The sequence below is a fragment of the Eptesicus fuscus genome, chromosome 7 (genome assembly GCF_027574615.1).
Source record: "Eptesicus fuscus isolate TK198812 chromosome 7, DD_ASM_mEF_20220401, whole genome shotgun sequence".
Taxonomy (NCBI): Eukaryota; Metazoa; Chordata; class Mammalia; order Chiroptera; family Vespertilionidae; genus Eptesicus; species Eptesicus fuscus.
The window spans coordinates 22,787,293-22,811,946 of NC_072479.1; the positions used below are offsets into that span (position 1 = coordinate 22,787,293).

General features: G+C 41.4%; 1 pseudogene; it reads right to left on the bottom strand.

Moving 5' to 3' along the window:
- Window positions 1–709: 709 nt before the first annotated feature.
- On the bottom strand, window positions 710–23,808 carry LOC129149629 (40S ribosomal protein S8-like; annotated as a pseudogene).
- Between the last annotated feature and the right edge of the window lie 846 nt (window positions 23,809–24,654).

The following is a 24,654-nucleotide window of genomic DNA, read 5'->3' on the forward strand; positions in this document are numbered from 1 at the left end:
ACTCAGTGGGATAATTACTTGGTGTATTGGAGTCAAAGGCTTTTGTGTTCTTCCCAGAAAGCAGTTTATATTCTTGTTCAACGCTCTCAATGAGAATAGTTTTCCTTCTAAATCTTCCTGTATATGAAAGTGTGCCCCCACTCTAGTGAATTTCCTTAACTTGTTCATATCTATTTTCCTCTTGCACCTTGACTTCCCCATTACATTCCAGATGGGGTGGGATTCCCTCCAGCAGCTCTTTCTCTGATCCAGAAGTCCTCAGTGTAGAGCTACTCCATTCTCTCCTTGTAGGACTGGACACTTTACTCTGACATCATAGCATGGCCTAGTGTGGTCTGCAGTGTCAGAGCTTAGAAAGTCAAAAAGAGATATGTGTGCAACTATCTCTTCTTTTTGCAGTGAACAGGGTCCAGGCCAGGTAAGGACTCTAAGAACAGAATCTTCAACTGGATGCAGAGGCATGGAACTTGTGTTTGGAATTGATTAAAAGTTTCTGTAATTTGGGCACAAAATGCTGACCTAGATTTACCTACAGCTCTCTTCCTGGACAGATTATCAAAATCAGGAAGTAGTATTTACAGTTTCTCTTTTGCTTTTCTTGTCCTAAGTCTTGAACTTCTTTGTGTGTGTGTTTTTGTTTTTTTGTTTGTTTGTTTGTTTTTACAACAATAAACATATCTACATGAGCTAAGGTAGGAGGGAGGAGGATTTATTTGCTGTTCTGGGCCTTGAATTTCCTCAGTTAGAACCCCAGATTCTTGCCCTCCAGCACACAGCCATCTGTGCGGCCACGTTAGCCTGGTCTCCCAGGGATGCATGCAGAAGCTTGCCTGCTGCCACTGCTCCTCGAGAGCAGACTGCTACACTGGGCATTTCTTTTCCTTTCGTTATATTTCTTCTGAATTTTCTTATGTTGTGTTTAGTTTAAAATCTCTTCCTCCTCAGGAGTCCGCTTGGCCCCCTTCTGTGGCCCAGGGGCAGTGCCCAGTGGGACTCGTATCACTGTTGGTTCCGTGCTGTCAGTGAGCACAATGCAGGTCTGCACCAGGCTCTTGGGGTGGCACAGTTCATCGTTGGATGCATTATAGACATCAGCAATCCTTTCTTTGCACGTACAACACTCTGAGCCCCAGAAGTTGCCTACACCCAGCCTCAAGGCTGAATATTTCTTGTTGCCTCCCACACATGGGCTGTGTGTATGAGGCAGAGGCCAATCTTAATGCTGGCAGCAGGGCACCCCAGCTCATATTTTTGCTTCTTGTGGTAGGACTTTGTCTAGCCCCCAGTCTTGCTGTGCTTGTGCCAGTTGTTTCTGTGGCTTGGCGCCTGCTGCAAAGTATCCTGAACTTATAATTACGTTATTCCTCAAATGACTTCTGATTTCTTCCAGTCTTCAGCAAAAATTTTAGGATACTGGTGCCTAACCTGACTCTTCTGCCCTCTCCCTTTATCATCTCTATCGGTTCATTGTCAGCTCATTGTGACACCTCCCTCTCTCATATCCCTAACCTAGGAGAGCAGATTTGGCTAGTTGTTCCCTGGATATCTATTCTCTACTCATTTCTGAGCCCCAAACTAATTGGAATCAGAAATGTGCCCAGCTAACAGACTGCACTTCTTAGCATCCCTTGTGGCCAGATATAGATATGTGAGTACATTCTGGCAAGTAGTATTAAGTAGAAGTTTTTGGTAAGGATTTTCAGGGAAGCTTCTTTAAAAAATTTCAAGCTGTTAAGAAAAATCAGATATTCCTGTCTACCTTTTCTTCTTTCCAGGTTGGAATGTAGATGCCATGTCTGGGTGTCCAGTAGCTGTATTGGAAGGAAGGTGACCTTGAGGATAGAAGCCACGTGCAGAAGATGGTGAATCAGTGAGGGGAGGACCCTGCAGAGATAACTTAGCAGCCCTGGACTTCTTACCTCTGGATTTATTTTACATGAGGAAAAATTAAATTCCTTCCTTGGGAAGCAGCTCATAGTTCTAGTGTCTGTTTCAAGCTACCAACACAATTCTCAACTTATACACTGAGAGGGTGGAAAGTGATCTAATGCAATGTAGGTGATATTTACCTCCATGGGTGTCGGGGAGGCACCTCAAGCTCTTGTTTATAGAACTATAGAGTCATTTCTCACTCTCAGAAATATATTCTGTCCTTTCGGAATCCTAGATTTTCCTGATGTCCTCCCTGGGAATAATTTTACTCTCCTGAATGTGGTGTTTGCAGGAAGGTGCACCTGAATTTCTGTGTTACATACTAGAATTGCATAGGCTGCTACGATGACTGTCCAATATATAGCAATGCTTAATTTGGGATCTAATTAAGCATTGCTATATATACATGCGTATGAATTGTTATTATGCTGTAATTCAAAAGCAACCCCCCATATTTTTCTGTGATGGAAAAATCCCAAATAGTGAAAGCTACTGGTGTGCCCATGTTTGTCCTTGGACTGAAAGTTAGCACCTGAAAGGCATCACAGAATCAATGAGGACCAGGCAGGGGCTTCCGGGGAGGTGGCAGAAGAGTAGGAATCAGCTCCAGTTGCACTTTACCTTTTTCCTTCCTGGAACTGAATGCCCCAGTTTTACTCTGATAACGAAGAAGTTAGTGATATTTCCCACAGGAGCCACAAAACCCAAAGAAAGCACTTCATACCCTTTGATTTAGGGATCCAACACAGCAGTGATCTCTGGTATGTTTCAGATGGCATGATTTCTCCTTGTTAGGACACTAGATGCCCAGTTTGGCAGAATCGGCAATCACTGAGAGACAATTGCAAGCCTTCAATTCCAACACAGTAGGCACCTCGAGGTGTTGAAACTTGTGTTCTTTCACAGTTCTGCCAAGAATAATTAAGTTGCTAAGTAGTCTAACACTTAAAAGTAATTCATGCTCCCCAATAACCTTTCTGTTAAGTAATGAACACTAACAATGGTCAAAAAAAAAAAATCAGAAGCATTCTTTTAAGATTGAGAGAAACCCACAGGATATATGTACGTAAACCGTTTGTTTTGGTTTGGCTCTCATCATCATACATATTTGATAATACCCACTTCTCAGGATCAGACTTGACAATCATTTGGTCTCAAACACGCTGTCCAAAGCCACTTGCCTTGGGGTACTGTGTACTCGTCTCTGCCAGTGAAATTCTTCAATGTGGGAAGGTTTCAGTATGTCTGTATTTTGTCTTATTATTATTTTTGTGTGTGTGAACCACTATGATAGTAAGTGCCTGAGAGCTACTGGATAAAGAAACTGAGAAATAGTTTAGTATCCTTTGGTTAGGAGCTCACCAGTTTTGTTTGTTTGTTTTTTATTTCAAGCAATGCAATCTTTCAGGGTTCTAGCTTGAAACTGGCAAACCAATATTCTTCTGCATTCTATTGACCAGGGCACGTCACAAGGTAAATCCAGGTTCAAGGAATGGGGAAGTAGACTCTTCTTGAAAATGTTCTTATATGTTTATTGACTTGAGAGAGAGAGAGAGAGAGAGAGAGGGAGAGAGGAGAGAGAGAGAGAGAGAGAGAGAGAGAGAGAGAGAGAGAGAGAGAGAGAGACATTGACCAGTTGCCTTCTGCACACACCTCAACTGTGGATCAAACTGGCATCCTAGCTATGTGCCCCAACCTGGAATTGGACCCACGACCTTTCAGTCTACAGGACGATGCTCCAACCAACTGAGTCACCCAGGAAGGGTAGGGAAGTAGACTTTTAATGGGAGTAAATTCAAAGCTTCACTGCAAAGGATATGGAACAGGGAGACACAAACCACTGTGCCTGCAATCAATCTGCCCAGTGAGTAGCACTAGGCGCCCAGGGAGCAGGTGGAACGTGCATGTATGCCAGCAGAGCAGTCAGGAGACATTCCCTGAGGGTGTGATTTATTTTGAATCAAAATTGCCATTGAAAGAGTGAAAATAAAAGTCAGGGGAGGAGCAGGCACTTCAAGGCAGAAGGAGTGACCTAAGTGGGACAAAGTCAGGATGCAATACCTTTTGAGAATTATAATATTTGTGATGGGCAAATAAAAGAAAGAATCCACAAACCGATTTTTAAAACACAACCAGCTTTTTGTGTAATTGGGAAAATTTATATTCCCTCAATAAAAGAAAATTTCTTTCTTTCTTTCTTTTCTGATTATTTTGTTACCTTATTTGATTAAAAAGCTGAAGATTTTCCTTTCTCACTGACATGCACAGGAATAGGAAAACACACCCTGAAAGAATGTAATTTTGGACTTTCAGTATACGTGGAAGTGTCTTCTTGACAGAATTGTCTTTACAGCTACATTTTGAAGGACTAATGAACACGTCTCATCCTGAGATAGCTCAGAAGGAAACCATTTAGAATGAATGACATGTGGATAGATGGCTGTCAATCAATCCGTATAGAAAGCAATTTTCTGAATGTCAGAGGATGGCAAGGAAGACCAGAAGGGATTTGAAAAGAGAAAGACTCATTTCAAGACATGAATATAATTTTCAAAATACTCAATCTCATGAGAGGGAGATAGAAGAAAATTCCAACAGTCATTAACACAGAACTAAAGGACAAACATGTAAGAAAGAAATCAATAAAATGATTAGTCTAGATGAGATTTCAAAAAGCCATTCAATTCCCATTGTTTTCTATTGACTTTTTAGGTCATATGATATTACACAATTTAAAATGATCTTACTTTTCATATCTGCATACAAAATATTAATTTTTTAGGTAATTAAATATTGTCTAGAAACCAGATTAATTTGTCATTTGTTACAAATGACAGCCATGAGTTTGGAAGACTTGCCAGAACTGGAATATTTTCATAATTATAGGACAATATTGTTGTTGTGTTTTATTTGTTTGTTTGTATTTTTCTTTTGATAAGTTCTTTTTAGGGTTTTAGCATTCCATGTCTGGCATTTCCTCCTGCCAGCTATCCTCACCTATTTCTCTGGCATACCACTAGTGTTTTGCAGAGAATAATTCAAGTTTATTTTTTCCTATATGAAGCCTTTTCTGTCTCTGCAAGACTTCTCTACCCAACTTGGCAGAACCAAACACCTTCAGTGGAAGCACTAAACTTGATACCAGTCTCTAATATCTGTTATCACAACATGTTCACCTATTAATGTCTGTCTTCACCATTAGACTGCTCTTTTCAATGGTAAAGTGTATGTTTTCTTAATGTTTGTGTTCTCCCTTCATATAATGATGACATAGCAATTGCTTGATAGGGAAGTAAGCTATGAATAAATGAATGAGTGGCTCTCAACTGCAAATGCCGTTTTGAAAGAGATACATGTTTTCATACAAAAAATAATAAAAAGTATATATGAACTTAGATTTCTTTTAATTTATTGCTTATAAAACCACTAGAGGCCCGGTGTATGAAATTTGTGCACTTGAGGGGGGATCCCTCAGCCCGGCCTGCACCCTCTTGCAGTCTGAGAGCCCTCTGGGAGTCCCCTGGGGAGCAGTTCTAAGCTGTCAGTAAGACATCCTTAGTGCTGCCGTGGAGGTGGGAGAGGCTCCTGCCACTGCCACTGCGCTCGCCAGCCGTGAGCTCAGCTTCTGGCTGAGTGGCACTCCCCCTATGGGAGTGCACTGACCACCAGGGGACAGTACCTGCATTCAGCATCTGCCCCCTGTTGGTCAGTGCACATCATAGCGACTGGTTGTTCTGCTGTTCAGTTGATTTGCATATTAGCCTTTTATTATATAGAATTTCACATCCCTTATTATTCAATTGAGACAACAACTGTATCACCCTCATTTTAAAAGTAAGAGCACATGTGTTCACAATGCGTTATGTGACTCCATAAAAGAAAATGCCAACATTCAGCCATAGCCACGCACTCCATGTTGTACACTGTTCAGGGAAATAGCAACTAAAATGGGACAGCAGTTCTGCAATTAACTTTTTATAACATAAAGTTTGGGTTATTTTTGGGGGGGGAGGGTGGATTCATTTTTCTTAAGTATAAATAAGGGAAGTAGACAAGGTGACTCCTGAGAGCCCTTTAATTCTAACTTATGAAACCTACTCACAAATTCATTAAAACTCTGCATCTGGGCACCACATTATATGACCACCAGATGGCGATGCAGCTTAACTCAGTGCCCAGGTCTGCAACCCCAGCATCTGAGGAAACAGTGCTTAGGGCAATTTCCCGCAGTAAGAAGTTTTTAAAAGATAGATATTCTATTATAATTGATTATTCACCATTCCCCTTCCAAATGTGACTTTGTGAACTTTCCTTAAGGAGAAAGTGTTTTAGGATGCCAGCCATTCATAAACTCAAGCCAGAGGAACTATCAACTCGAGGCCAGTGCTAGAACACAGATAAGAAGGAACTCCTGTAAATGACTGAAAACAAAGTACAATATCCATGCCAGGTCAAATAACTATAAACATAAAAAGAAATTCAAGACTGTGCATCTTCACTAGACTCTAAACTTCATTATTTCGGACACCAGGTTTGTCCATTTCTGAATTCTCAAAAAATATACAGTGAATAAATGTATCTACAAGGAGTAAATAGATGTGCCAGGGGCTAAGGAGGAGATAGTCATCTTGTGTTGGAGTTCACAATCAGAATCAGATATTTAGTCTACATTTACTGGACACTGTCTGTGCCAGGCTCTGTGCTAGGTCTCAGGAAAACAGAGGTAATAATGGTTACTGCTAGTTATTGATTGCTAACTGCCAGGAACTATGCTCAGCACTCTAATATTTAACTCCCTAAATCCTTATGGCAACACTACATATGAAGGGTTATTATCCCCCTTTTAGAGATAATGAAAAGGAGGCTCAGAGAGATTAAGGAAAATGCTAAGGTCATTACCAAGACAAGAGGACAGATACATGCCAACAAACATAACAGATATATTCCAGACAGTAACTAGAAAGGCAGGGTGGAAACTTTCAGGTCACAAAACTTATTCTTGCCTTGATTCTTTAAAATCACTTACACTGGTTCAGAATAGGAAAAAAGTAGCATTTCTGATTTGTCTCACATTAGCCATGGTCTACCAATTCCTCATGGATGTGTGGTTTTAGGCTGGCATAGTTGGTGATTCTTAATCCAGAAAATGTTATTTCCCCAGTTGAAACTATTGCCACTATACCCAAACCCTATGAAATATTATTTTATTGGCAAGACTTTTCCAACTTATTCTGAGACTAGAGAAAAGGTAAAGAGACAAGTTCCCAGGGTGGTGTAAGATTCCCTTATCCCAAGTTTGATTTAGATCTGTGTAAAAACATAGACATTTTTAAAAGTTATATTCCTTCTACCAAGTTGCATAGATTACTTTTAAGTCTGCTCTCAATTTAAATGCTTCCTTTTGTTAATATGTGCATTTTATGTGTGTGTATACACACACACACACACACACACACACACACACACACACCCTACCTAATAATAGACAAATATGCAAATTGACCGCACCTTTGCTAAGCCCAAGCCACGCCTACCAGCCAAGCCACGCCCACCAACCAATCAGGACGAGTATGCAAATTATCCCAACAAAGATGGCTGCTAATTTGCATATCAATACAGCTTAGAAAGAAGCCAAGAGATGCTGAAGGGAGCAAAGCTGCAGAGAAGCAAGCAAGCCGGGGGGAGGAGAAGGGAGGAGTGGAGGCGGGGCTGGGGGAGAAGGAAGGAGAGCGGGGCGGGCTGGCGGAGAAGGCGGGCCAGGGGACAAGGGAGGAGAGCAGGCAGGGTGGGGTAGAGTGCAGCAGGAAACCCTATTGCAGGATTTTTCCTGCAACGGGAATGCTAGTATATATATATATATATATATATATATATATATATATATATATATACATACAAGTTTGGACAAAAGTAGGTTTACAGTAGTTTATATGGAAAATAATATAATAATCCTATCTAATAAAAGAGTAATATGCAAATTGACCATCACACAAAGACACAAGATGGCTGCCCCCCATGTGGTCAAAGATGGCTGCCCCCATGTGGACACAAGATGGCAGCCATAAGATGGCCAGCAGGAGAGGGCAGTTGTGGGAAGTGAGGGGTGACCAAGCCAGCAGAGGAGGGCAGTTGGGGGTGACCAGGCCAGCAGAGGAGGGAAGTTGGGAGAGACCAGGCCAGCAAAGGAGGGCAGTTGGGGAGGACCCAGGCCTGCAGGGGAGGGCAGTTGGGGGGACCAGGCCTGCAGGGGAGGGCAGTTGGGGGGACCAGGCCTAGAGGGGAGGGCAGTTGTGGGCAATCAGGCAAGCAGGGAGGGCAGTTAGGGGAGACCAGGCCTGCAGGGGAGGGCAGTTGGGGGGGACTAGGGCTGCAGGGGAGGACAGTTGGGAGCCAGCAGTCCTGGATTGTGAGAGGGATGTTCGACTGCTCGTTTAGGCCTGATCCAAGTGGGATCAGGCATAAACAGGCGGTTGGACATCCCTCAAGAGGTCCCAGATTGGAGAGGGTGCAGGCTGGGCTGAGGGACACCCCACCCCGTGCACGAATTTTGTGCACCGAGCCTCTAGTTAATAAATAATGATACAAGAATAAACTCTGTGTTTCACATATTCACAACTGTAAACCTACTTTTGCCTCACCCTGTATATTCCCATATCCCTAAGCTGAAGGAAACATTTCTGGAAGCAAAGAAGGAAGAGAACAAGAAGAGGTATTTTTGCTCATGGCTCATAATATAAAATTGACTGAGAGTCCCATAACATGAAACAGTACAGAACTAAAGACACATCACATTTCTTATCACAAACTAAAATGGGAGGAACAAATCCAGTCAAACAGCCTCCACCCACAAAGGTGGCACTTTTTATATACAAACTGGTGGCCGAGATTGCTTACGAGAGTATGTCTCCATCTCCAAGGCAATTTTTTCAAATGACCTCAAAGTAGAGAATATTAAACCAAAGAACAGAAGTTGGGCAGAGCAAAGGGCCAATGTCTAGGAGACAAACATTCTTGAAGATCGTAAATATTCAATTTTGGCTTTGCTTGTCAACTTAAAGTCTATTGTGGAAGAGAATACCAATGATTTCTCAGTATTTCTTCCTCCTTTATTCCTCTTAGTAATAAAAACCTTCTAGTTTAAGTGCAGCCTTCTCACTGAATTCCCCAACTCCCAGTGGAATGTGAGGGCAAGCAATGTGCCAACGTCCACATCACCCTCTTTCCTTGGGTGTAGGGACTGGAGAGAGTGTTGACGGCAGCTGCCCACACTCCTCAACAACTCATCTCTGCTTAGGAGAGTGACTTAAATACTATTGTCTTACAACATCTCTCCATTTTAAAATTACTTTTGTTACAAGAGCTAGCTAATACAGAAATTTGTGCCTGAATGTCAATCATTATTATAACAAAAAATATGTGGCCATTCATTAGCAGTCAGGCAGAGAATGGCAAACAAATAGGTATTGCAGCCTTTGAGACCCGGTGCCCCTTGTGGCAAAACATTTAGTAAAAGTATTACCTAGGATAGCTTGAGGCCGACCTTTTGCCTCCAAAGCATATAGCTAACTTGAATGGAACAGCTGGAAAAGAAGAAAAGTGACTTGTCCAAATGTCCATGGTTAAAATAGAACTTAAGTCTCTGTTTTTTCATTCATTTAATTAGAATACCAATGGAGGCACCCCACCACAAGATTACCTATAATGTATGCTTTTCTAAAGGGTGTTCAGCTCTACTGTTAAAATAAATTGTGTTCCCATAGGATATGCAAATATTGTTGTTATTTTTTTTTTAGTTTTACTTCGGTTATTTTTAAATTAATTTTTTAAATCACAGTTGACATGTACTAATATATTAGTTTAAGGTTTATGGCATAGTTAGAAATTTATATAATTTACAGGTCTTTTACCCACTTGGCATCATACAGTTTTTACAATATTCCCTCTGTTATGCTTTACGTCCCCATTGCTATTTTGAAACTGCCAATTTGTACTTCATCCCTTCACCTTTTGCACCTAGCCCTTGCAACCTGCCTCCCATCCAGCAACCATTAATCTGTTCTCTATAAGTTTGTTTCTGTTTTGTTTGTTCCATTTATTTTGATTTTTAGATTTCACACATGAATAACGTCATATTGTATTTGTCTTTATCTGACTGACTTATTTCACTTAGCATGATACCCTCTAGGTCCATCCATGTTGTCACAAATGGTAAGATTATCTTTTTTATGTCAGAGTAATATTTCATTGCTTATATGTACCACTTCTTTATCCCTTGATCTTTTAATTGGAACATTTAATTCATTTACATTTAAAGTAATTATTGATAGGTATGTAGTTATTGTCATTTTATTAATTGTTTTCTGATTGTTTTGGTTCTCTCTTTTTGTTGTTATTGTTGTTTTTTTCTCCTATTCTCTTACTCTCATCTCTTGTATATTGGATGACTTCCTGTTGTATTGTGTTTGGATTCCTTTCTTTATGTCTTGAGTAGTTCTTGTAGATTTTAGGCTTATGGTTACCATGTGCTTTACTATATACCAGCTATGTTTATAGCAATCTATTTTAAGTTGGTGGTCACTTAAGTTTAAATTAATTATAAAATCACTACCATTTTTACTCATCCTTTACACATTTATATTTTTGTCATTCACTTTTTACTTCTTATGCATGTGTGTGTTTGTGTGTATTCCTTAATTTACTGTTGTAATAACATATGCTCTTCCTACTTTTGCTTTTAACCTATGTACTAGCTTCAGTGTTTGTTGATCTACTACTTTTATTATGTGTTTACATTTGGCAATGAAAATTCTTCTTTGTGGTAGTTTCTTATTCATATTTTAATTTTTTCTTACCAAAGCAGGCCTTTTAACATTTCTTATAATACTGGTTGAAAGTGATAAACTCTTTCAGATTTTTCTTGTCTACAGAGCTCTTTATTTTTCCTTTGATTCTAGACCAAGTTCCTTGTGTTACATCACTTTGATTATTTCATGCCAATCCCTTCTGACAAAGTCTCTGTTGAGAAATCAGCTGACAGTCTTATGGGAGCTCCCTTGTAGATAACATAGCTTTTCTCTTGCTGCTTTTAAAACTCTCTCTGTGTCTTGAACCTTTGGCATTTTATTTATATTGTGTCTTGGTATGGTCCTCTTTCCTCTTTGGGTATAGATATATAATTTATCTTTATTGTTGAAAGTATTACAGATATCCCCTTACCCTTAGTTTTTTTTTTTTACTTTTTTTCTTTTCCATTGACCCTCTTCCACCTATCCCAGCCCCTCCCAGGCCTTCACCACACTATTGTATGTGTCCATGGGCTATGCATATATGCATTTAAGTTCCCTGGTTAGTCTCTCCCCACCCACCCACCCAGGCCTACTCTCTGAAATTTGTCAGTCTATTCCATGCTTCTATGTCTCTGGATCTATTTTGTTCATCAGTCTATTTTGTTCATTAGATTCCACATATGAGTGAGATCATGTGATAGTTATCTTTCTCTGACTGGCTTATTTTGCTTAGCATAATACTTTCCATGTCCCTCCATGCTATCTCAAATGATAAGAGATACATCTTTTATACTACTGCATAGTATTCCAGGGTGTAAATGTACCACACTTTTTTTTAGCCACTCATCTGCAGATGTGCACTTGGGCTATTTCCAGATCTTAGCTATTATAAATTGTGCTGCTATGAACATATGGGTGCATACATTCTTTTTGATTGGTGTTTTGGGTTTCTTAGCATACATTCCTAGAAGTGAGATCACTGGGTCAAATGGCAGCTCTATTTTTAATTTTTAAGTAAACTCCATATTGTTTTTCAGAGTGGCTACACCAGTCTGCATTCCCACCAGCAGTGTACTAGGGTTTTCTTTTCTCCACATCCTCACCAACACTTATCGTTTGTTGATTTGTTGATGATAGCCATTCTGACAGGTGTGAGGTAATAACTCATTGTCATTTTAATTTGCATCTCTCCAATGATTATTGACTTTGAACATTTTTTTTAATATGGCTCTTGGGCTTCTGTATGTCTGCTTTGGAGAAGTGTCTATTTAGGTCCTTTGCCCATTTTTTCATTGGACTGTTTGTCTTCCTTTTGTTAAGTTGGATGGGTTCCCTATATATTTTGGAAATTAACCCCTTATCAGATGTATCATTGGCAACTATGTTCTTCCATGCCGTGGGCTCCATTTTCATTTTGTTGATGATGTCTTTTGTTATGCAGAAGCTTTTTATTTTGATATAGTCCCATTTGATTATTTTCTCCCTAGTTTCCTTTACACTGGGAGATATATTGGTAAACATATTGCTATGAGAAATGTCTGAGATTTTGCTGCCAATGGTTTCTTCTAATATTTTTATTTGGGTTCATCATAATTGAGACTCTCTGTGCTTCCTGAACTTGTGTGTCTATTTTCTTCCCTAGGTCATGAAAATTTTCAGTGAAATTATTCGATAAATCCCTAGCTCTCTCTCTCTTCTCCTTCTGGTTCTTTTATATGCATGTTGTTACATTGCTATTGCCCCAGAGGTTCCTTAAACTGGCCTCAATTTTTTTTGGATTCTTTTTTCTTTTTGCTATTCTGATTGTGTGTTTTTTACTACCTTGCTTCTAAATCACTGGTTTATCTAATCTGCTGTTGGTTCCATCTAATATATTCTTCATTTAAGTTTTTGTGTTCTTCACTTCAGACTTATTCTATTTTATGTGTTTTTTTTCTCCTTTTAATGTTTCCTGTCTCTGTTGAAGTTCTTAAATGATATCATCTACTCTTTCCCTAAGTTCATTGAACATCTTTATGACCTGTGTTTTGAACTCTGTATCTGGTAGATTGCTGTCTCCATTTAGTTTAGTTTTTTTTTTTTTTTTCTGGAGTTTTGCCTTGTTCTTTCATTTGGGATGTGCTTATTTGTCTCCTCATTTTTGCTGCCTACCTGTATGTGTTTCTGTGTATTAGGTATATCTGATATGTCTCCCAGACTTGAGAAAATGGCCTTCTATAGCAGGCTTCCTGTAGGCTGAATGACACAGACTCCCTGGTCACTTGAGGGCATAATCTAGGTGTGCTCTTTGTGTGGGTTGTGTGTGCCATTCTGTTCTAGTTGAGCCTTGACTGCTGTCAGCATCTCTGTGGATGGGATTTACCCTCAGGCTGACTGAATGTGAGGACTGGCCATGACTCCTACAAACAAGCTGTTGTGCAGTGTTTTCCCCATGGAGCAGGATTGCTATAGCATGGCTCTGGTGCCTATCATGTCCACCCTTTGGGTGTGTTGCTTATGGCATTAACTGGGTGCTGCTCTGGTGTGGTCTGAATCTGACCACCAGTTGTGTTGGTTCTGGGACCTCTTGGGAGGGGCTTTGGTGCAGGCTAAGGTCAGCCTCTGCCTGTGCATGGCCCAGGGTCACCTGGTAGGAGTTACTAAACGATCTGCAGGTGTTAGCTGCATATGCTGGGCTTGGAGACACCTGGTAGTGGTTATGCTGTGAACTCAGGTAAGCTGTCACTAGTACCAAGCCTGGGGCTATTTAGCAAGTGGTACAGTGGATCCTGAGGCCAGACACTGTGTGTTTGGGGTTTGTGGAACTTTGAGAGATTTTAGGAAAGTCTTCACAGGTCAGCCACTTGTTGGATTAACTTCTGAAAAAGTTACTGCCAGGAACATGAATTGGGTGGGGTGGATTATCAGGGAATCACCAGGGTAGGGTGAGAGTGGTGTTAGCCAGATTAATGGATACTCAGATTTGGCCCCTGCCTATACCTTCAGGCTGGGTGGTAAGAGGGCTCAACAAAGTACCAGTGGCATCTGCTGGCACTTTAATTCTGGGAAGAGCTATCCCTTCAGCCCTGGCCCTGAAGCCAGACAATTCAATTCCTCCCCATATGTCCCTGGTGCATTTTGAGCAACTGTCCCTTCTCTGGAGCTTGGGGTGAGTGTTTGTGAGCAAGGGGATCTGCGGACATGCCCATTAAGAGGATGCTTGGGTTACAGCAGCCCTCTGTCTCACCTGGACTGTGTCCCTGCTGATTTTCACAGCCAGCTGTTGTGGGGACTCTACTTCCCTGAACTAGTACTTCAGGCTGGGTATCCAGTAGGGGGCTGGGACCCCTTCTCCTCAAAGGGAACCTCTATAGCTAAGGTATCCCTCCTGATTTTTAACTGCCACATGTGGGCTCGGGACCAGTCTTTTTGTTTATCTGCCCCTCCTAGTCTTAAAGTGGCTTCTTTATATCTGTAGTTATAGGAGGTCTGTTCAGCTGGTCTTCAGGTGATTTTCAATGGTGGTTGTTCTATAATTTAAATTTAAATTTTATGTGTAGTGAAAACAGCAAGCACAGCATTTATCTACTCTGACGTCTTGTCCGGAAGTCAAGTCAGGATATGCAAATATTGTTTATTAGATTAATATTTTCCACATACACTAGCATCAGAAATATAATGATACTAGAGGCCCAGAGCATGAAATTCGTGCACTCGGGGAGAGGGTGTTCCTCAGCCCAGCCTGCACCCTCTCCAATATGGGACCCTCGAGGATGTCCGACTGCAGGTTTAGGCCCAATCCCTGGTCGTCCCCAACTGCCCTTTCCTGCTGGCCTGGTTGCCCCCAACTACCCTCCCCTGCTGGCCTGGTTGCCCCCAACTTCCCTCCCCTGCAGGCCAGGTCACCCCTAACCACCCTCCCCTGCCAGCCTGGTTGCTACCAACTGCCCTCCCCTGCCGGCCTGGTTGTCCTCAACTGCTCTCCCCTGCTGGCCTGATCACCCACCACTACCATCCCCTGCTGGCCATCTTGTGGTGGTCATCTTTGACCACATGGGGGCGGCCATCTTGTGTGAGGGTGTGAGGGTCAATTTGCATATTACTGCTTTATTATATAGGGCTAGAGGCCCAGTGCATGAAATTCTTGCACAGGAGTGTGTGTGTGTCCCTCAGCCCAGCCTACACCCTCTCCAATCTCAGACATCCCTCTCACAATCCAGGAATGCTGGCTCCCAACCGCTCACCTGCCTGCCTGATCACCCCCTAACCACTCCCCTGCCAGCCTGATTGATGCTTAACTGCCAACCCAATTGCCCCCAACTGCCCTCCCCTGCTGGCCCGGTAACCCCCAACTGCCTTCCCCTGCCAGCCTGATCGCCCCAATTGCCCTCCCCTGCTGGACTGGTTGCCCATAACTGCCCTTCCCTGCTGACCTGGTTCCCCACAACTGCCGTCCCCTGCAGGCCTGGTCACCCCTAATTGCCCTCCCCTGCAGGCCTGGTTCCACCCAACTGCCCTCCCCTGCAGGCCCAGTTGCCCCTAACTGCCCTCCCCTGCTGGTCTGGTCACCCCCAACTGCCCTCCCCTGCTGGCCTGGTCACCCCTAACTGTCCTCCCTTGCAGGCCTGGTTGCCCCCAACTGCCCTCCCCTGCTGGCCTGGTCCCTCCCAACAGTTCTCCCCTGCAGGTCTTTTCCTCCCCAACTGCTCTCCCTTGCAGTTTTGGTCTCCCCCAACTGCCCTCCTCTGCCGACCCAGTCACCCCTAACTGCTCTCACCTGCTGGCCTGATCACCCACAACTGCCCTCCTCTGCCATCCATCTTGTGGTGGCCATCTTTGACCACATGGGACAGCCATCTTGTGTGTTGGAGTGATGGTCAATTTGCATATTACCTCTTTATTATATAGGATGTTTCTTTGGGCATGTTAATACATAAAATTAGACTTGACAACTTAGCTTTTATGTTTGACTTTCTTGTTACTTATTAACTAATAATGATTTAAAACTGAGCTGGAAATTGTGCATCATAAATGCCTTTACTACCCCCCACCTTCCACCAAACTCTCTCCAATTCCTCTCTCCCTTGCTCCTACCATCAGACAATTTCATACTAAATCTCTAGTTTTTAGCAAAATCTTCTTCAACTCATTCTCTGGGCAGCTGTATTTACTAACAGAAATAGCATAGAATATGAAGAATATGGCTCAAGGTGAGCTCAGGAGTATTTACATTTAAGAGGGACACTTTTAAGACCCAAGTAACTTAAAATGTAAATTTTCCCAGTATGCAAGAAGGCAGATGTGAAGGAAACCATTCCACCACCTTTCCAAAGACAACCAGGGTCTTCTACCTCTCCCAACTGACAAGGACAAAGGCAGGTGTGTGTTTGATTTCCCATTACTGCCATTTATATGAGGTTTCACAGCAGTTTTCTTGGATCAGAAAACTAACAACAGTGTCCTCACTCTGAGTTGGTAAGTAATGATATCTGACAGCAAACTTTCAAGAATAGTTAACACTAAGGATTGTGTAATTGTTCTACTCAGCAACTTTAGGTGTGGTAAAGTTTGTCATTCCACCAGTGTAATACGCTCCCATACTTATTCCAAGAAAATGGAAAATCAATCTTTGAAAAGTAAAGAACCATCATCATTCTTTGCATTTTGTCTTAACATTTTGGCATTAACCTTGGAATTTCTTCCCACTTTTTTGTTATTCCAGTTTTTCACTGTGACTATGGTCTGTTAACACCATTATTTTGTTATTTCAAAATAAAGAATGTTCTATTGCTCTTTGTGGAATATTCAGTGACCCAAATCTATAATTAGTGTTACTAAGCACATGCCAGTTTCTTTTTTTTCCTTTTTGTTTTAAATTGAAATACCCCAAGTCAATATTCTAACATCATTTTTTGTTTAAGATTATTTGGACAGAAGCTTTGTCAACATCAGAAAATATTTTTTTTTCTCTAAGTAAATAAAAATATCTACCCTCCTAAGATCAAATTTATAACTAGAAAAAATGTAATAACCAACAAAGGCTAGAATTATGTAGTTTGAAAACATCTTTAAAGCTATTGAATTTTATATTCTGGATAAATTTAGATGTTGGGTAGAGTATTTTAAAGACAATTCGAGATGCCTTTTATTATAATACTATAACCTTAGAAACAGGGAAGAAAAACACTAAATTGGATTCAGTTAACTTTGTGATCTTGGTTAATTCAAGAATTACAAATCCTTAACTTTATTTTATGTCACCTAACATGAAAAGAAAATTTAAGACAAGCACATGGGTTGTAACTTCTGAAATGAATGGCCAGGCCCTAGGGTAGCCAGCAAAGGACACCAGGTGCCAAGAACCTCTAGCAAGTTCTCCAGGGCGGGAAGCCACCAGGATTTTTATAGGAGCAGCAGCAGATATCCTTGCTGATGTTATAGTGAAGGCAAGGGTTCTATAAGGGCAACTTATTTATCTTTTACTTACGCAATTAGCAGTATTATTAAGAATGCTAATCTATATGATATATGATATGCTTTTATAATTATCTTCAGCCAATCAACCAAAGCCTAGTTTTGGTATACTATAAAAATAAAAAATAAAAAAAAGATTTAGAGTACCTGGATCCCTAAGAATTTTGTAATCTTTAGTCATTAATGAAATTACCTCTCATTACTCATGTGGGATAAGAAGGAGTTGGGTTATTTCTATGGTCTGAGAGTGGCTTAGTGAAATAGCAGAGAACATTGATTTAGACAGATATTGGCTAGAATTTCAGCTCTGCTGCCTTTACTACATGGTACTTGTCTTTATTATTTTTTGATAAATAAGTTGGAGGTAGGAATCTCTATCTCCCAGAATTGTGAGAATTAAATGAATTAGAAGAAGTATATCTACTAGCACACAGTGGCAGTTATTATTACGGAAGGTCTAATACTGTACCTCTCTCAGTAAATGCCTTCTTTCATCCAACACCATCAATGCTTAAAACTTTTATTGCAGTTGGGCCTTTCTTCAATCTATAAGGACCTAGCTGAGACATATGGATTCATGAGCTGGAGAAAAGTTGAAATTAAACAAACAGTTGAAGAATAAATTGCAGGATGGCATAGAATAATATCTGTTTGGAGGTAGCATCTCCTATTCTCCTTCCTCAACCACATCTACGGCAATAATCCCATCCATTCATTCTTTCATACATCCAATAAGTATTGATTAAACTTTGTGTTCATGTTCCTTAATCAACCTCGTTCCTAAGCCAGTGTAGGCCAAAAATCTGTCTGATGAGTTAAAATGATGAATATTTTGGTGCCAACTTTTATCTAATCACAATTTTCTCATTTCTAAATACCAAGACAGCTTTCCGTTATTTACCTCTAGACTATTATATGGCATATGGTGTATTTTTTGGATATTTTCTTCACACTTTCCTAATTAGATCAACTTTGTCTTCAAACTTCCTGTTTAGAATATTTTCCAAGACTGTGTTCTAGTTACTTGTGTTTTTAAATTGAAAATAATTTTATTCAAATTTTTGTGATTCTTGTTTCCACTGGGCAGATCTTATCCCCTTTTACATTTGCTTTGAAATGTGCTGAAACATAATTGGGGGCGGGGAGAGGATCTATGTAATGCTCTCATAGGTCATATTTATAAAGTATTGTATATAAGACAGACCAGTACTGAAGAGACAGATTCTGGCCCCAAATTCATCAGTGATTTGTTGTGATAGGAGATGTGACAATTTCGGCCCTTTGTTTCTTTATATTTAAAACTGGAAAATGATACTATATTATTTCTTAATAAAAAATAAAATTAGGTAGATATGTAATAGACACTTGAAAATTATAAAGTGAGTTACAGCAAATATCAGCAATTACCTTATCTTGCCTCAGTGAAGGGAGACCACTAAGCTGGCTCAAATTTGAGCATTGGAGAGAATGATGACTGGGAGTAGATTTGGGTTACAAGTGAATCAGCAAACAATGCATAGGATAAACACAGGGTCAAGGATTCTAGTGAGTGGGACTGACTCTAATGTTTCTTCACTTGCCCTCACAGAGGGGTTCCCTGTGCTACAAAACCATATCCAGCAGTGCTCATATAGTGAAGAATCTACCAGGACAGATCACCCCAGATCCATAGGAAACCTGCCTCCCATATCATTTTTCATGGAAGGATCTAAAGGGGAGGTTGTGCACATGGGCATGAAGTGGTCTGCCCTATTTCACTGAAGGGGAATTCTTGCTGTGCTACAAATACATGCATTTACAATTAATTTCTTTTTGTGTTATTGGGCCTTCTCAAAGTTTTAATAATCTGGCCAGTTTTATCTAACCCTGAGCCCCACGAGAGTCTTCAGAAAAAAAGGCAGATTTGGGTTTTGACTTCAGCCTCAGAGATGTTACTGAGTGCAATCAATGGGGAAGACAAGGAAGCAAACCAACCAGTAAACATTAAGTCATGATAGAGACAAACATACATAAAACCAGGCCTGTCTGTAGGATAAATTAAGCAATAGAAGAGTATTTATTTATTTACTTACTTACTTGTTTCTCTTAGATTCCTCTAACTCCTCAGTCATGCTCTACTATGAGCACTCTCCTTGCCCCAATTTCCCACTCTGCCCTCGATTTAACCTATCACAGTTGCTTTAGAGATCACATAAATACCCACTGTTCACAGTCCACACTGCAGGAACTCTCACTATCCCCCATCTTCCTTAGAAGATGTTTAGTCTTTCCCATCTCATATGCATCTTATCTTAATCTTCAAGATCAGTCTGTCAAGGTACTGAACACCTCGTCTTTATGAAATACAAAGCAATAGAATTCAAGAGAAGGATTGCTGGTTCAGAATCACATAGACTCAATGATGAATCTTGCTGGATGATTTGGGGCAAATGATCTAATATCTCAATTCTTACTTCCTCACTCTTAGGACAGGTGTGATGAATCCTATCTCAGAGGCTGGAGTGAACACTACATGTGAATTTACATAAAATGCACATAGTAAGTTGTCAGCCAATATGTATCTTTCTATTTGTTTTGTTTGTAAAGCTGACAATTTCAGAAACAGGACTGTAGGACTTGGTCTAAGAAACATGACCCACTAAATGTTTACTTGTACTTTCTGCTGCTCCTTGACTAATTAACTTCAATTTTCTGCTAATTACAGTCCAAGCCCTCAGGAATCAAACTAGAGGGTAAAATATTTCATACGTCATATTTTCCAGGCAGTTAAGAAGAGCTCAATTGATATTTATTTCTTATAGTATACTAGAGGTCTGGTGCATGAATTCATGCACAGGTGGGGTCCTTCAGCCTGGCCAGCGATAGGGGCCAATCAGGGCTACAAGAGGTTGGCTAGTGGGGGTGGGAGAGCACGGGAAGTTGGCTGTGGGGATGCACTGACCACCAGGGGGTGGGTCCTGCATTGCCCCCTGGTGGTCAGTGCACGTCATAGTGAATGGTCGACTGGTCATTTGGTTGTTCGGTCATTTGGTCGCTTAGGTTTTTATATATAGATAACTCAAATACATTGATCATTTCCCTTTGATTAGAAAATTAACTATACTCTTTTATTGATTGACTAGAGGCCCAGTGCACGAATTCAGGCACGAGTGGGATGCAGCCAGCCCAGCTTCAATTGGGGTGGATGGGGAGGCTGGGCATGTCGGGAGGAGGAGATGGCAGGAGGTTGGTCGGCCAGCCCACCCCGATTGGGGCTGGCTGGGGGAAGGGGCTGCAGGTGATTAGCCATAGGGCCCCGCCCCTGATTGGGGTTGGGGGGCCAATTGGGGGCAGGGCCAGCCATGGGGAGGGGCTGTGGGTGGTTGGCTGGATAGCCCTACACCCCTGATGGGGTGAGGGGGCTGATCTGGAGTGGGGGCTGGTGGGGGGAGGGGCTGCAGGAGGTTGGTGGGCTGGCCCCGCCCCCTATTGGGGTAGGGGGTATGATCAGGGTTGGGATGGCCAGGGGGAGGGGCTGCAGGAGGTTGGCTTCCCAGCCCTGCCCCCTATTGGGGTGGGGGGGTGAGATCAGGGGTGGGCAGCCAGTGGGAGGGGCTGCAGGCCTATCATGGTGGAGCAGGCTGATCAGGGGGAAGGGAGGGGGCTTTTGGCCGGTGGCCAGCTCTTGATTGGGGTGGGAGAGTCCGATCGGGGCAGCAGCGGGGAGGGACTGTGAGGTTGGCTGGCCGGCCCCACCCCCTGATTGGCTGGTTTGCTGGCCACAGTGGGTGTCATAGTGACTGGTTGTTATCATCGTTATGGCCATTATGGTCGCTGGCTTTTTATATAGAGAGATTTTAGAGAGAGAGAAAGGGAGAGAGTTATTGTTCCACTTATTTATGCATTCATTGGTTGATTCTTGATTGTGCCCTGACCAGGGATTGAACCGCAATCTTGGCATACTCAACAGACTGAGCTACTCAGCCAAAGAAGAAAATGAACTATATTTTTTGCTTTATCCTATATAATAAAAGTGTAGTATCCAATTTGTCCCCTCCACCAGAGTTCTTCCAGGAGTTTGACCAGGGGGCAGGGGTGGAGCCAACCAGGGGAAGGGAGGGAGGCCTTGGCCGGCAGTTGCCAGCCTCTAGGGACCCTACCAGTGCATGAATTTCATGTACTGGGCCTCTAGTTTTTAAATAGTTTTGTATTTAAGAATTTTAATTTATGTTAAATCTTTTAGTTTATATTAGATCTGACCAGCAGATCCTAAGCGATGGATGTATGAATGATTACTCTGACACAGGATTGCTGTGAGAGGGCTAAGGGACTGCCTGGCTAAAGGAACCAGACAGCCTCAATTGCTTCCCTCTTCAGGCTTTTATTGTAACAGCAGTTTGAGATAAAGTTTATCTTTCAAATATAATCAGTAGGATAAGTAATTTTGGGAGGACACATGTGTCTGCAGTTCTGCAGTATCCTTTAAGCAAGGACACCTAAAGATTAAGCATAAAGGTTTTGATAAACACCCGAGGGTCTGCACATGCACAGACTTGTTTGAAAAGGTCAAGGAACAATTAGGAATGACTGCCTTTGGCCAAACTCCCCTAAGTCAGTTGAAATTTTGATAAACATGGTGGGCCACCTTCAGCCAACTTCCCTTTCTGAAATGTCCTCCTTACAATTTTTCTAACCAAGTCTCCTGTGCTTCCCTACATTTCCCCCTTTTTTGTTTTGCTGAATGTAGGAGACAGAGGGCTGAGGTGAACTTTCTGCTTTGGAATGTCAAGGTCCACAAAGTGCATTTACTGTTGGAGTTCCAGTTTTACAGACTATAAGAAAAACAAAAAGAGCAATGATTAATTATCTGCAGTGCATGGAATGTGAGTATTCTTCAATAATCACTCAACCTCTGCCATCAGCTTCTTCATTATTCCCCAGGTTATTCTGGGGGCCGTCTGGGTCTGGGGAAGGTGCAACGATTGGTGCCATGGTGATCCCAGGCCCAAATTCTTCATTTCTGGAAGAGGACTGGTCCTGTGCCATGCCATGGTAGGGTTTAATCTGGTGAGCTGGAATACACACCGGCCCTGTGGCGGTAGAAATACATGCATATTCTCTCCCCCATGTTAATAACACATTGGGTCCTATCCAGTTATTAGTGTCCACATCTTGCCACTAAACTTGCTGTTTCTGAGGTGGGGTTATTGAGGTAAAGTGCTATTCTACAGAGTATTGAAAATGATCATTCAGATTAAAAAACTTAAGGGTAAAGAGTGCTTTGGAAAGTATTATAGCAGGGTCCTTGAGTCCCATATTCCTCCTTTTTTGTTTTACTAGCATACCCTTCAGTGTAGCATGGCCATGTTCAATGATGGCCTGTCCTTGTGGATTGTTAGGGATTCCCATAGAATGCTGGATGGACCAAGTTCTGCAAAAGGTGGTGAAGCCATGGCTGCTATAAGCAGGCCCACTATCAGTTTATCTTGGTTAATATAGCTACAATTGGAAACAGGTGTTATTGAATTCATGCAATGAAATGTATTGCCACTTATTAAGAATTGTCAAATTCTGGAGGGACAGGTAGGGAGAGAAATATATAATTTACCAAATTGCTTTAAAAATTCTTTCTTATATCTGAAAAACAAAATGTTTAAGAATCAGCAATACTTTCAACAAAAGTTACAAAAACTATATAATTATTTTTTGTTCATTCAGCTCCATAATCAAAATTTTTGTTTCTCCTGATTTTTCCTGCCAGTACTTCTTCTGTAAATCCAGATACTTTATAGAGTAATGGAAATGACATGGAATCTTGTCCTTTCTGCAAAACACATATTCCAGAATAACAATTAGAGCTATAAATGAAAGCATATTATAGTTATTATTATTTGACAAAGCATCATATCATAATTTTCAGACAAGGCATTAAGGAGTCCTTTTGTAAATGGACTGTTAGCCCTATTTTCTCTAATACTTTTCCTTATTTCTTTAAAGGTATTAAATGAGGTATCCTGTATCTGATTACCTTGCTGATCTTGCATAACTGGGCAAGTCAAAGGCTCTCTTTCTAACATAGCTTGGCTGACACAAGATCCCATAACTGAGGATCTAGTTGATGGACTCTTCCACACCAGAGGTGGAGGATTGGGAAATATTTCCTCTGGTGGTGGGGCCTTGAGTATTACAGGCTCTACAGGCTCTACTTCAGGAGGAGGGGGAGGTGGTAAATCCTTCTAGTATTCTGTAGGCTTTTGATTCTCAATATGAAGTGGGCATAGTGCAGCTCAAACAAGAGCTCACATAGTTAATGACAAGGACACTAGTTTTCCCTGGGCCTGATTTCATTTTAAATTCCTACCTACTTGTTCACAGAGATCAAAGTCTAATGTTCCAGCATCAGGGAACCAAGGATTATAAATTATAACAGTCTGCAGCAGGCCCTTTAATTCTTCTTCTGTAACCAAGGCACCATTTGCTTTTAATAACTGTTTAAGTAACAAAGAAATCTGTTACTTGGTGGACAGCTGCTGTCCTGTTGTGAAACCTTAGCTGAGAAACATACCCTTGAACTTAGAAATCCCAAGTAGGCTCCAATGACTTACTATGCAGTTACTCTTTGTTTTCTTACTCTTCGTTTTTGAGGTTTCCACCGCATCTCCTTGTGTTCCTTGGTCCTCACACGGGGCACCACTTTGCCAGGGCTGACCAACAAACCCTGAACAATGGATGAATGATTACTCTGACACAGGATTGCTGTGAGAGGGCTAAGGGACTGCCTGTCTAAAGGGACCAGAAGCCTCAATCGCCTGCCTCTTCAGGCTTTCATTGCACCAGCAGTTTGAGATAAAGTTTATCTTTTAGATACAATTAGTAGGGTAAGTAATCTTGGGAGGACACATGTATCTGCAGTTCTGCAGTGTCCTTTAAGCAAGGACACCTAAAGATTAAGCATAAAGGTTCTGGTAAACACCCGAGGGTCTGCATGTGCACAGACTTATTTGGAAAGGTCAAGGAAGAATTAGGAGTGACTGCCTTTGGCCAAACTCCCATAAGTCAGTTGAAATTCTGGTAAACAGGGTGGGCCGCCTTCAGCCCACTTCCCTTTTTGGAATGTCCTCCTTACAAACTTTCTAACCAAGTCTCCTGTGCTTCCCTCCACTTAGATATGTTTCTTTTATTTTTGAGTGTATCATGTGTGTAGAAATATATTCATGGCAATGGAAAATATGTAGAGTGATTCCCTGGATGAATGGCTCATCTGGTTGGCATGTTGTCCCATACAAAACTTGGGAATCAAACTCAAGGTTTTGGTTCAATTCCCAGTCAGGGAACATATCTAGGTTGCAGGTTTGATCCCTGGTTGTGGTGCTAATGGAAGGCAACAGATCAATGTTTCTCACATCAATATTTCTCTCTCTTTGTTTCCCTTCTTCTCTCTCTAAAAATCAGTAAAATATATCCTTGGGTGATGATTAAAATATATATATATATTTAGAATGAA